The sequence below is a fragment of the Ursus americanus genome, chromosome 21 (genome assembly GCF_024610735.1).
Source record: "Ursus americanus isolate L20-20 chromosome 21, mUrsAme1.1.p, whole genome shotgun sequence".
NCBI lineage: Eukaryota > Metazoa > Chordata > Mammalia > Carnivora > Ursidae > Ursus > Ursus americanus.
Genome location: NC_142147.1, coordinates 20,659,374 through 20,672,404, shown reverse-complemented (window position 1 = coordinate 20,672,404; position 13,031 = coordinate 20,659,374).

The following is a 13,031-nucleotide window of genomic DNA, read 5'->3' as shown; positions in this document are numbered from 1 at the left end:
GGAGAGGGTATTACATGTGTGTCCTTCAGCTCATATCTTAGCACTTCACAAAAGTGATGGGGAAAATAAACAGATCAACACTTTTAACCCTCCATGCCCCAGGCCCTCCCCACCCACCAACACAGGCTTCACTCCTTTTCAAGAGAGACAAGGGAATTGCTTAACATTCAGTTGGCCACGATTCACTGCTGGATAGGGTCATGCTGCGCTGAAAAGTAACGAATATCTATTAGTGTGCTGTCCAAGATGAAGGACCAGACCAGCCCACCTCAAACATGTAGTTGACCTCGTAAGAGGACGCAGCATCCACTCCACAAGCCCAGCTGTTATAGATCCAAAGAGGAAAGATAAAGACAGTCCTAACTCCAATACTCTTTCCTAAAAAGTTCTAAACTGGGAGCCACAGAGTAATATCTGAGCTAAGAATATAACTGACACTATATTTCTCCATAATTATTGCTATTGTGTGTGGTTGTACCTAGGTCCACAAATCCAGAATGGAGGAGGAGACATAGGCACTGAAATCCCATCCAAATTTCTCGCTACTCTCACTGGATTCTATTCCCCTTGAAGGAAGGGAAGGGGCTAACATTTGTACCAGAGATATGTTAGTGACACAAATAGAATGTGCTGGCAATTTTCATTCTCAAATCAGCCTTTTTAAGTTACATTTATATAGATGCAAAAACTGAGGCTTGGAAAGAATTCAGGTAACTTACCCAACTTATATAGCTGATTAAGGGCAAAGCTGGGATTTGCCAATGACTTAGAGACAAAACGCATCTCTTGGAATCGTGGTTCAGCTGCATCCGTTAAGGAAAAAGCAGCATATATCCTTAGTCCTCAAGGAAATAAAAACTGAAACTCAGATTCCCTGGGTATCTATGTGCCCTTGAAGGAAATCACTCATCCATTTCCCTTTGAAGCAGCTCCCAGAGATAGCCAGAGTGTTGTGCAAGGGAGTTCTCGTAAAAATAGGCATTGCTCACTGGGCACCATTTCCACAGCCCCAGGAGGATGAAAAACCCCACACAGTCATAAGAAAACTGAACAATTTTACTGACAAATTAAAGGTTTGGGAAGCAGCGGTAGAAAGTGGTCAGCTACAACTTCAGAGAAAAGTGCACTGAACATTTCAAAGCCTCCACTTCAATTATGGAGGGAGAAGCTGAGGTCTGAGAAGTGGTCCCCAATGGGTGTGTGCCAGCATTAATATGTGCTCTTGCACTCAGCAGGGCTTGAGGTCTTTTAAGGAGGGACTGGAGAGTAACAGAGGGAGGGATGGCAAAGAGCAAGAGTGAGAGAGAGCAGGGGTGGGGGTGGTTCTGAGAGATCTGCCAAAGAGAAGTCTTGCTCTGTTCATCAAATGGTACAGCCTAAGAATGGGATTTTAGAGATGAAGCTTGCAAAGTGAGGACAAGACTTAGTGAGTAGCTGGCCCAAGCTCCTCAGCTTGGCAGTGAAGACTGGCATTGGCTGAAGAAATGAATAAGTAAGAAATATTGATGAAGCACATTAACACAATTTTAATGCACATTTTATATGTATAATATATAATATATACAGTCATCACAGTCTATATTCTTTTATCCATATTTTATAGAAAAGAAACTATAGTTCAGAAAGTTTAAACAAGATAATTCATAAATGGCAGAGCAATCGCCATCTTTTCCTAAGTCTCTCTTGTTTAAAGATTTTATTTATTTATTTATTTGAGAGAGACAGAGATAGTGACAGAAATAGTGAGAGAGAGCATTAGCGGGGAGGAGAAGGAGAAGCAAGCTCTCCGCTGAGCAAGGAGCCCGAAGTGGGGCTTGATCCCATGATACTTCAGTATCATGACCTGAGCTGAAGGCAGCCACTTAACCAACTGAGCCACCCAGGTGCCCCATCTTTTACTAAGTCTTATGAACCATTTAAGAGCTGCCAAGATGCATCTTCCTCTAGGAAGTCCTCCCTATTGCTTCAGGTATGGGTTAAGTGCCACCATGGCTGAGTTTCTACCTCATCCTAGTACCTGCCACTTGTATTCTAAGGGCTTTTACATCTCTGTCTCCCCCACTTGACCTTAGGCTCCCTAAACCAGGCACCTGCGAGGCTTGTTTATTATTTCACCCCGGGGCCCCAGCACAGTCCATGTTCAGTATGAAAGTGAGGTTTTGAATGAACAATCTGGGATCTTTCTTACTCTTCAGGAGGACTATGGATGACTCTCCTTCTCACCCAGGGTCCACACTCTGGGTTTTCTTGTCTATCCTCTTCCTCTTCATTCTCTTTCCTATTTCCCCATAAAACCCTGTCAGCTCCAAGTCAAGAAGATTACTGAGTGCAGGACTTCACCACAAGGCAAAAGTAACAGAAAAGAGTACCATTCATTCTCCATCCCAGTGATGTCTGCAGCTTGAATAACAGAAATAATTGTCATTTATTGAGATGCAAATGATAACAGTAGGGTTGATAGTAATAGCTGATTTCACCCAGACTTTAGTAAGCCCCTCTCTTTTTGCAAGCATTTCCTCATTTGATTCTTACAACGGTGATGAAATGTACAAAGTATCGTTACTCCTGTTTCATCGACGAGGGTCATAGTTGCTAAATCCTTAACCATGAACACACACAATAATTTGAAAGTAGTTCTATCTAATTCTGAAGTCAATAAAGTTTCTCTTACTCTGGCTGCCTTTCAAAATATATATATAAAGAATAATAGATACGGTCATATATCGAGCATCGATTGTGTGCCAGCCACTATTATACACTTCGTGTATATAAGTCATTTAATGAGTTGATGCAACCAGAAATAAAGTTAGTACCTTTTTACGGATTGATATAAAAGGGACTTATGGAGCTAAGCTTATTTAGAGAGGTTAAGGCAAGCAGCTACTCCTAATGACCTCTTGAGTTCCATTCCAGGATTAACAGACAGTATTCTGAAGATTTATAAGCAAAACAGCAAGGAAAATATACAGGTCTTTATGTGCAATTTTATCTTATAATGAGGGCAGGGACTCCGCCATCTTTGCCTAAGGGTTGTGTCCATGGGGCTCCACAATGTGGCAACTCAGGCATGTGGCCCCTCCCAAAGGAAGGCCCTGCTCCTTGTGACGGATGGGCCATGTCTCAACACAATCTCTTTAGATTCACGGTGGAATGGCAATTATTTAAAATTGGCTCAGGTCTGCATACTCCACTGGATTCTTTTTTATCCCACTTTAAGTCTTTCCCTTGGGACAGCTTAAACAGCTCTATCTTTTTAATGACAAACTATCCATCGACAGGACTGGAAATGAAATCAAGCTTTTGTTTAGCAACCGGTCTGTTTATTTATTTTCCAAGTTCATGAGTTTATATGTATGCTGCTCTTAATGGGCAGTGCATAAAAATGCCTCTTTTTATTTTCTTTTCATTTGCATTGTTGCTGATAATGGCTATTATCAAGCCATTAGAGGCAGGAAAGTACCATTTTTGCCTTCCAAGATGGGCTGTATTTGTGTATGTGTGTTCTATGCAGATTGGCCAATATGTTAAACTTTCTTTTTTACTTCTTCCTCTGATACAGATGGCTCTATGTCAGCCACATAATTTTTCTCACTGATGCATGGAATTATATATATAATGTATAATTACATATATATTTGTATGCACATGCATGTGTATATATATATATATATATGCACACATATACATACATATACATACATATACATATATAGACACACACACACAGAAAATCTGCTTTTTAAATCAAAATGAAAAGTCTGTGCCAGGGATGTGAAATGAGTTCTATTCCACATCAAAATCTGAAGCATTGTTATGTAAATCTACAACACCATGGTCTTGTTTTATACAAAAGGCTTGATGGACTGAGTCCCATACATAGCCCATTTAAGCTTTCATAGTTAAACTAAAATCACTGCCTAGTTGTATTTGAGAAGCACCACCATATGAATAAAAACTAAGGAAAGTCATTCTTTATTCAGATGTTTCCAAATGTCTACTTATTGTAAAAACATAAAATAGTCAAATTTGGGAATTGACGTTTTAAAAGATCTCATCGCTTCTTGGGAGCAGTGTGCATAGAGTATAGGTTATTAGATTCTTTCATTCGAGGGTCAGAAGAGGATATTCATTTTCGTTTTCATTAGCATTTCAGGTAAGATGGGTAAGATGAAGTTAACTAGCATTTGTTGGGTATTATCATGTCCTAGGTCTTTTATAAACATTATCTCACATTGTCCTCTATGAAGAAGGTCATGCTTTAAAATACACATTACTTCTGGGAAGTATTATCTTCATTTTATTTGTTGGTGGAGCTGGGCCCAAGAGTGACTGCTGCCAACATGGAAAGGTTAGATGGACAAGGACCCAAACACGAAGGAAGGCCCAGTTGTTTGGCATATCAAGAAAGCTAAACTCAGTCTTGCGATGGAATTAAGGCCCAGAGAGACAGGATATATTAGCACAGTGGTTTTTAACTGGGGCGTTGTGCCGTCCCAGAGGACGCTTGGCAACGTCTGGAGATACTTTTGGTTGTCACACTGGAGGTGGGGGGCTGCTGGCAGGCAGTGGGTAGAGGCCACGAATGCTACACAACAACCTATAATGGACAGAAAGCCCTGCACAACAAAAAAGTATCTGGCCGCAAATGTCAATAGTGCAGAGACAGAGAAACCCTTCATTCTCCACCCAAGACTGCTGATGCTCCTCTGTATTTATCACTCCTGCCATTTTTATAGATCAGCATTCTAACCAAGATCTGGGAAACAAATGTTGTGATGTTAGTATGTCTGATGGGAAGAAGCATATGGTAGAGGGGCCAAATGCAAACCCCGACTCTGCTATCTATAACTTGTACATGTTGGGGGAATGCTTTACCCTCTTGTGGACTGAGTTTCCTTATGCGCACATTAGGGAAATACCGGCACAAACCACAGGAGGTTCTTGAAGGGATTAAGTGAGATACTGCATATGAAGAGTTTAGCGAGACACCAGGAACAGAGTAAATGTTCAACCACTTCGCTGTTATTTTTATTTTCATTGCTGTTATTAGTGCTTCATCTTTTATTTCCATTTTTCTGGAGAGCACTCAGTTTTTAATACTACCTTTTCTTTTTTAAAAAAGCTTTTATCTCAAGGTTAGGTAGACCTGCTTTCACTCATGCTTGATTACAGGCTGCAGCAGAATCAGAATGAGGAGGAAAGGGCCAAGCTGCAGGAGGAAGCTGTGGGCTATTTTTAAAAGAAATGCTCCTCTACGCACAACTCCACGCACACTTTCAATATGGTGTCGTCGGTATTTTATGGACATACCCAAAGTTCCCTGAGAATCCCTGTCCTCGCTACATAGCCAGGCAGCATCTCTACGCTAGGACTCATCTAGCATGGGGGATTGGAGCTTGGCCTTCAGCCCAGAGCTGTTGTTACCCAGCTAGGGAGAGCATCGGACAGCCCAGGGAAGCTCACTGCAGAGGTCTTGGGTGGCTTAAAATCATAGTCATTGAGCGTGAGAAAGACTGGACCAGAGAGAGGAAATGGGTGAGAGTGGCAGAACGGAGACAGAAAGCATGAACTAGGTATTATAGAACTCAGAGGGTTCATTCAAGAAATTTGCTCTCGGCTACACTGCAAATACATGGAGAAGCCAAAATTAAAGTTCCAGAAATTCTTCCTCTAAAGCCTTCTGCTATTCTTCTTCAGACTAAAAGGAGTCCCCTGATTAGAGAAGCTATCAACAGGATCCTGAATCCAGGTACTTACAAGAAAGGCAGATCGAGGCAATCTTGTTATTGATAAAACACTGTAAAGAATGAAATGGAATGTGTTGTTTACTGCCTAGTACAGAAAACAGAGAAATAAGAAATATCCATCAAACTCTCCCACACAGCAAATAAACTTTCTGTTGAAAGATAAGAGGGAATTCCTGTGTTAGATGTCAAATCCTTCTGTTAGTTGTTTTCTGCCTGTGGGTGGTTGGGCATCAATACTCCTGGGTAGGTGTGGCTTGTACTCTTATTTGCCAGTTGGGAGATGCCACTCCATCATTTGAGGCCTCACGAATGCTGGAAAATTCCTTGGGCAAACTGTCATTCTAACTAGTGTACATCTGTCCCTGAAAGGAAGAATGGAGTTGTTGCACAACTCTGAAGCATGTTTGAAGGTTATCAATGACAGTTATGTAAATAGTACAGTTTACCATGACCATCAGCACCACCACCACTACCATCATCTCAGATCATTATCCTTGTCTTCCTCATCACCAATACCATGGCCACCACCAATCCCATCATCAGCATTATCTCTACAATCATAATTGATCACCATCCAACATCTTCTTCTTCATCATCATCATCATCATCATCATCATCCCACCACCACCATCAGCAGCACCACCTCATTCTCTTAATCATCACTACCATCATCACGATCATTGTCATCATTATCACCACCACCATTATCTTCATTACCATCACCATCATCACGAACATCATCATGATCGCCACCACTACTATCATTATTGTTATATGTATCAGGGACTGGGTTTGTATTAAATATTTCATTTAGCACTCACACCATGAGGCAGGTGATCTTATTCATTAACATTCTTTCTTTACAGTTGGGGAAACTGAGACTCAAATGGGTGAAATAGTTTATCAGGGGTCATACTCAGAGGGACGTTTCCCAGTACATAGCTGCTTGTTAACATCATGCCCATTCTTCTGGGACTGATGCAAATGTTCTGTCCTTCATGAAGCCACCCCAAATCCTCACTATTTTTTTTAAAGATTTTATTTATTTTTTGGAGAGAGAGAGAGAGTGAGCACCAGTAGGGGGAGGGGCAGAGGGACAAGCGGGCTCCCCGTGGAGTGCGGAGCCCAGTGACCTGGGGCTCGATCCCAGGACCCCGATATCATGACCTGAGCCAAAGTCAGATGCTTAACCGACTGAGCCACCCAGGCACCCCCGAAATCCTCACTATTGGTGTATCTCTTATGACAGCATGGTCTGAGTTGCATTATGCTTGTTAATGTAGAGCTAATCAGACATCCCATCTAGCCAAGAAATGAGAGGGTAGGATCTCTTATTTCCTAGCACACAGTTAGCACTTAATACACTGAACGGCTGCAATACTGGTGGCCTTTGAATAAATTTTACAAAGATTCTGAATCTTTTCCTGGATCCAAATTAGAGCACTAAAATATACATTTACCTGTCTAATAACATAGTAGTTGAAACACTCCCAGCTTGAAAAACACAAGGAGAAAAAATTGTGTTTAACTCCAAGGCTGACCAAGTTAGATATTTTCTGTAAAAACAAAAACAAAAACAAAAAACTTTCCACTAGAGATAGAACTCTTAACTTAGCCTTTGTAGGAGCCTTTAGGGCCAGGGCCAGCCCACTCTGTCCTACCTCACTATGAACTATCAGTCCCTTGCAAGGTTAGAGCCCTTACCAGGCCACGGTCAATTCACTTGTTTACCAGACGGTGAGCTCCTAAACAGCAAAGACTTTTACTCACTTTTCTCTGGTTCCCTATCTTAGCACAAAGCCCACCACACAATGGATGCTGGATGAATTTTTGGATGAATGAATGAATTTGTTCTTTTATTTGAATTTGTTCTTTATTTACTAATTTTCCCAACTGTGAAATGCAAGGAAGTATGTTAGGTGAGCCCCAGGGAACAGCTCCAGATCTCACATGATAAAAGGGAATGAAAATCCATTGTTATTTGGTCTGATTCAGAGTAGTGATGGCTGAGGTGGTTTTTGCTCCTATGCAGTTTTGGAGATGATTAAAATTTTTTTAAAAAAAGGCTTAATCAGGCTGGCTGAGACATTAATTTGGCATTATCTTTACCTTTGCATGTGAGAGGCACAACTACTCTTTAGAAAAGAACCCTGAGGATGCTCTAGTTTCTTTTTTCCTTTTCTTCAATTCTGATATTGCAGAGCAAGGTCAACTCAACTAATCCAATCCACACCCCTCCACCCCCATTGCATTGAGAAGAAGGAGAGGTCGGAGAAGGGAAAGGGTGGAGAGGGGTGGAGGAGACGATGATGACGAGCCTCCATGAACATCAGCTCTGAGTATGAGTGCCAGCAAGACAACGCAGGGAAAGACTGGAGTTGAAGACACCCTTGCCCTCTACCTGAGGCACAAACAACGTGGAAAACTGGTTTCCATGGACTTCCAGACAGCTAATTCAACCGGCCACTCAGGCTACTCCCAGATGTGGGCCTCTCAAATCAGGTCTTCACCAGCTTTGGGAAGGAAAAGCTCAGCCACACGCAGGGGAATATGAGATTGGTAGAGAAAGGAAATCTGTAGCATCTAAAAGGCCTTCAACATACACAAACCCAAAAAGCCCAGCACACATGTTCTCCACACTCGGTACCTTGAAAGGACATTTGGGAGGATGGTGCCGTATAATTAAGGCTACATTCTTGGGGAGAATTTCTTTAACAGTTTATGGCCAAAACCAGAGGACTGAACTTTCTCTTGTCTACAAAGAGAGACCAAGACAGCTGGCTCTGGATGTTTACAGACTATGGAGACATGCCATTGTCCTCTCTTCCCTGACGACTTCTGTGCCTCATGACTGGTTTCCCAACACCTATTCATTCTTATCGCCTTCCAACTCATTCCCTTCACACCAAGAAGAGAAATTCAAGACTGACTGTATTATTCTCCAGCTGAAACACTCCAGTGCCTTTATAGTGCATTTAGAGTAAATAACAGAATATCGATAATCTTAGCAGGGTCCTGCATGGCCTGGCCACTGGCCAAGTCTCCAGTGTGCCCACGCAGCTCTTCCTCTTGATCTCTGGGTTCCAGTTACATCAGCTTCTCTTTAGTTTCTCAAGCACTTTGTGGAACCCTATCCCTTTATCTACTTACTTTTGACACAAATATCATCTGTCCTTTAGATCTCAAATCTGTCTTCACTCCTCCAGGGACATTTGCTCTGAAGAACCAGCCTTGGTCATGTTTCTCTCTCTCTCTCTATCATACATCCTCAAAGCAGCTTGCACTTTCCCTTCACATCACTGAAATTCAGAGGTTTAAGTTATAACTCTACACGTGTTTTTTATCCTCTGCATCCACCGCATTGCAGAGAACATGGTAAATATTCAATAAGTATTTGTTAAATAAAAGTTGTGAAATGGTGGAATGTTATCGCAAAGAGAGAGAAACAGAAAGAGAGAATCGGGGTCACCAGTGAGGCTAGCTGGAGAATTGCCATGTTAACAGTCCACATAGCTCAACTAGGAGACGAATAGTTGATCTATGTTTCTATGCTTATGTGTGTATCCTTACACCTTTCTGATTCTGCCTTGGTAGCCTAGTACAATACATCCAGAAGCATCACAAAAATGTTATTAATCCCAACTTGAATATACAGGAACAAAGTCCCGTCAAGAGATAGGGATTTTAGATTATGGCTCCAAAGTGACTGGTTGTTTGACCTCTGTTTATTTATTTATCATCTCTCTGAGTTGCCTAATTCTCATTTTTAATGATGATACATCCATCTTTCAATGACTTGAGTTAAGTCCTATTGTATGCAAAGCTAACCCAGATGTCTAGTGAAAACAGAAGGCATCATCTCTGCACTAGCGAACCTTCCAGTTTAACAGGAGATAGACAAAGAAATCTTTTTTAAAAAAGATTTTCTTTATTTATTTGAGAGAGAGAGAGCGCACAAGCAGAGGGGGTGGTGCAGAGGGAGAGGGAGACTCCCCACTGAATAGGGAGCCGGACACAGGGCTCAACACGCGGCTCCATCCCAGGACCCTGAGCCGAAAGCAGATGCGGGGGTAGCTCTCCTGCCAGGGCTGCTTTGAGAATTACGTTAATGGATGAACTCACCTACTGCAAATAGAACAGCAGTAGGCACCAGCCCTGGGGCTGGAAAAGACTTAGTGGAAATCCTACTCCACCTCTCACTCACTGAACGCAGATTTCCACTTCACTCTCTGGGACCACCTTTCTCATCCACAAAATGGAACTTAATGGCCCCTCCTTTGCCATGTTGGGGTGGGATCAAGAGATACTATCCACAAAGCACTTCTTATCAAAAGACCTGATGCACAGTAGGTGCTCAGTAAATGGTAGCTGGCCTTAACCATTTTTCTTATGCTCCCTTTCAGTGACTGGCAGGTCAGGGAGCATGCTTTTTAATGGATTCATATTTCTGTGGGGAATGCTTTGCATAACTACCCTAAGGGGCAAGATAAGACAGCTGAGTGTTGTCTTTTGATGTGTTTTTCCCAAGGCAATCCTCACAGGCTCCTGCAATATCAGTTTCCTTGCAATATCAGGAAACCACAGAATGCCAAGGGGGTTTTGCAGGGGAAAGCAGCAAGGGTGAACCTGGGGGAGATGAGATGCATGCAGATTCCTGCCAGGGCTCACGCTGGGGCCTAGGAGAGGCAGCGTGGCAGGCCTTGTTCATTACCTCTAATAGCTTGAATGGACTGCCTTGATACCCTTGGGGAAAACGGAGAAGGGCTGAATGACATGGAGAACGTGAAGTGTTTTCAGGCAGAAAGAAAGGAGAGAATCTAAGCAGAGATGACAAGAGTATGAATATCAAGCATCCAAGGAAATCTGGAAATTTCTAGGCTCAGATTTCTGTGTTAGCTCACGAGGGACACTTGGGCTCTCGATGCTTCTATATAAGAACAATCAGGCCTCCACAATCTATCAACATTCACCCACCATTCAAGACTCATCCCAGACATCTCTCCTCTAGGACACTTTCTCTGACCCCTCAGGTCAGACCAGCCCCTATTCCTACCCCTGCTGACCCACTACTGATTCTGCGTCCTTTGCAGTCATCACACTGACTGAGGAGGACTCATAGGGGACCTCCATCTTGGTCTCTCGTGGCCTTTCCAAATCTGTCTGCCCAGTGCAATCTCTTTCCCTGCCACTGGATAAATACAGCAAGCACCCAAACCTTTCTTGTCAGTCTTAGCCCATGCAAACGGTTCTCAGGTGAATTCAATTCCCCCAAAGGCAATCTCATTTTAGCAAGTATAATATCCAGCCCCATGGAATAATCAAACTTCGACTGTCTTTTAAAGTTGTGATTTCTTCCCCCTCACCAGGTAGGCTCTAGTGCAGACAGGAGAACTGCAGTTTCAGAAAGGGCACAGGTGGCCAGTCTCTTCTTTCTCTTCTTCCCAAGTTCTAGGACCCCTTCTCCCTTAATTGCCCACTGAGGTTCCTGAGCCTCATCAGGGTGGGAGGATGGAAAGGGGCCTGGCACAGTTGTTACCTGGTTGGTGGTTTGCACTGGTGTGGCATGCCCGTGATATCCTATTTAAAATGGACTTTATCCAAAAGCATATTTTGGATTCTTGAAAGACCCACAGCCTCCATTGCTGGGGCTCTTTCACCACCTTCCCCTCTGTTTTGGATGGTCTCTGACTTGTTCCTGAGTCCCTAGGTACCCAGGTTCTCTTCTGGGATCCACTCAACCCTTCAGGCAGTCCCATTTGGAAGCAACCTAAGATCTCATGCCAGATCTCTCTCCCTTTGTGCGTTCACATGTGGGGAACATAGGACAGCTTTTCCAGATGGTGGTAAACACTCCTATAGCACTTGCGAGGTCAACTTTAGGAGCTCAGGCCACTCAATACATGGCTCAATACATCTCAATACATCTTTGCTCCACTAGAGAGCATTTCTTTATTGTTACTGCTGTTGTTGTTGTTTTCAAGTCAGGTGTCAGACACCAGGCTGCCATGCCATCAAAATTTCAAGAGACAGTATATTAAATTTTCAGGGTAGTTCTGCCAAGGCCTGACACTGTCAAGTCCTCCTACTACGGAGACATGAAGGAAGGAAATGCCCTCATCCCCTTCCACTGAGGCAAGCCAGGGAGACTCACAGTAAACCAACAGCTCTCTCTAAAAGCTGCCTCCTTTCATTTCACATCATTTTTGGTGTAATTGAATCATTTAATAACTATCATCCCAATTTTCCAACTCTAAGATGTCTCTTGTCTTGAGGTCTCAGCTGAAGTTCCTATTTTGACATTCCATTTTACCATAATCATCGATTAGTCAGAATAGCTCCATGCCAATGGGGACTATTTTAAGGGATTGCAGCATATGGTTTTGCACGTATACTGCTTTCTTATTTCTCAAACTGAAGACTACAAGATTTAATTCTTTTCAGTGGTAATCATATTGAAAGGAAAAAAAAACAGGAGAGTGGGGTTCTGAATGAATAAAACTCTGCAAAGAGGTTTGGGAAATACTTCTAGAAATTTGTTAAATATACATTACAAAATATTCTAATTATTCTGTAATTGGCCAAAGCTATGGTAGTCAAACATGTTCCATATAATCAAAGGGAAACAGATATTTGGCTGATGGACCAGACACACTCTTTAATCCTTTAAATAAGCATGCCCTCAGCAACAAAGCAACATAAATTTAAAAGCATCTCCATAACATTGTATGGAGGGCATTGTAAAAGGAAAATAAATGTCAATTAAGTACCTGGAATGGGAAAATATCATCGATACCACCTCTATTTAGTTTTCTATCTTAAATATCAGACTTTACACATGAAACACTGCATTTTAACCCATTAGCGTATTCCTCAAGCATGAATCATGGGGGGTTTCAAGGACATGACATTCATTCTTAGGGGCAGAATCTTAGTTTTCTCTGTTTTTCTGACTGAACTGGACACTGTTTTCTCTGTTTCCCCCATGACTGGAAAAATACACTTAATAAAGAGTTGTCAAAGAAACGGATAAATTAAAGAATGAATGGGTGACTGGATCTCTACGCTGGGCACAGAGTGATGCATATATAGAGACCCTGAACTCAAGAACCTCAGGTCTAAAGGAAAAGAGAAGCCAGGGTTTAAAAATGATGCAAAGACAAGATAGACAAGGGCAGAAGCCTCCTTGCAAAGAGCCTGCAGGCTTGTAAAGCCTTCTCATTTCTTTTGGAGTTGGTTCTTGGGATTCCATCCTGGCCTTCGATCTGGGGCTTCAGTGCAGAAAGA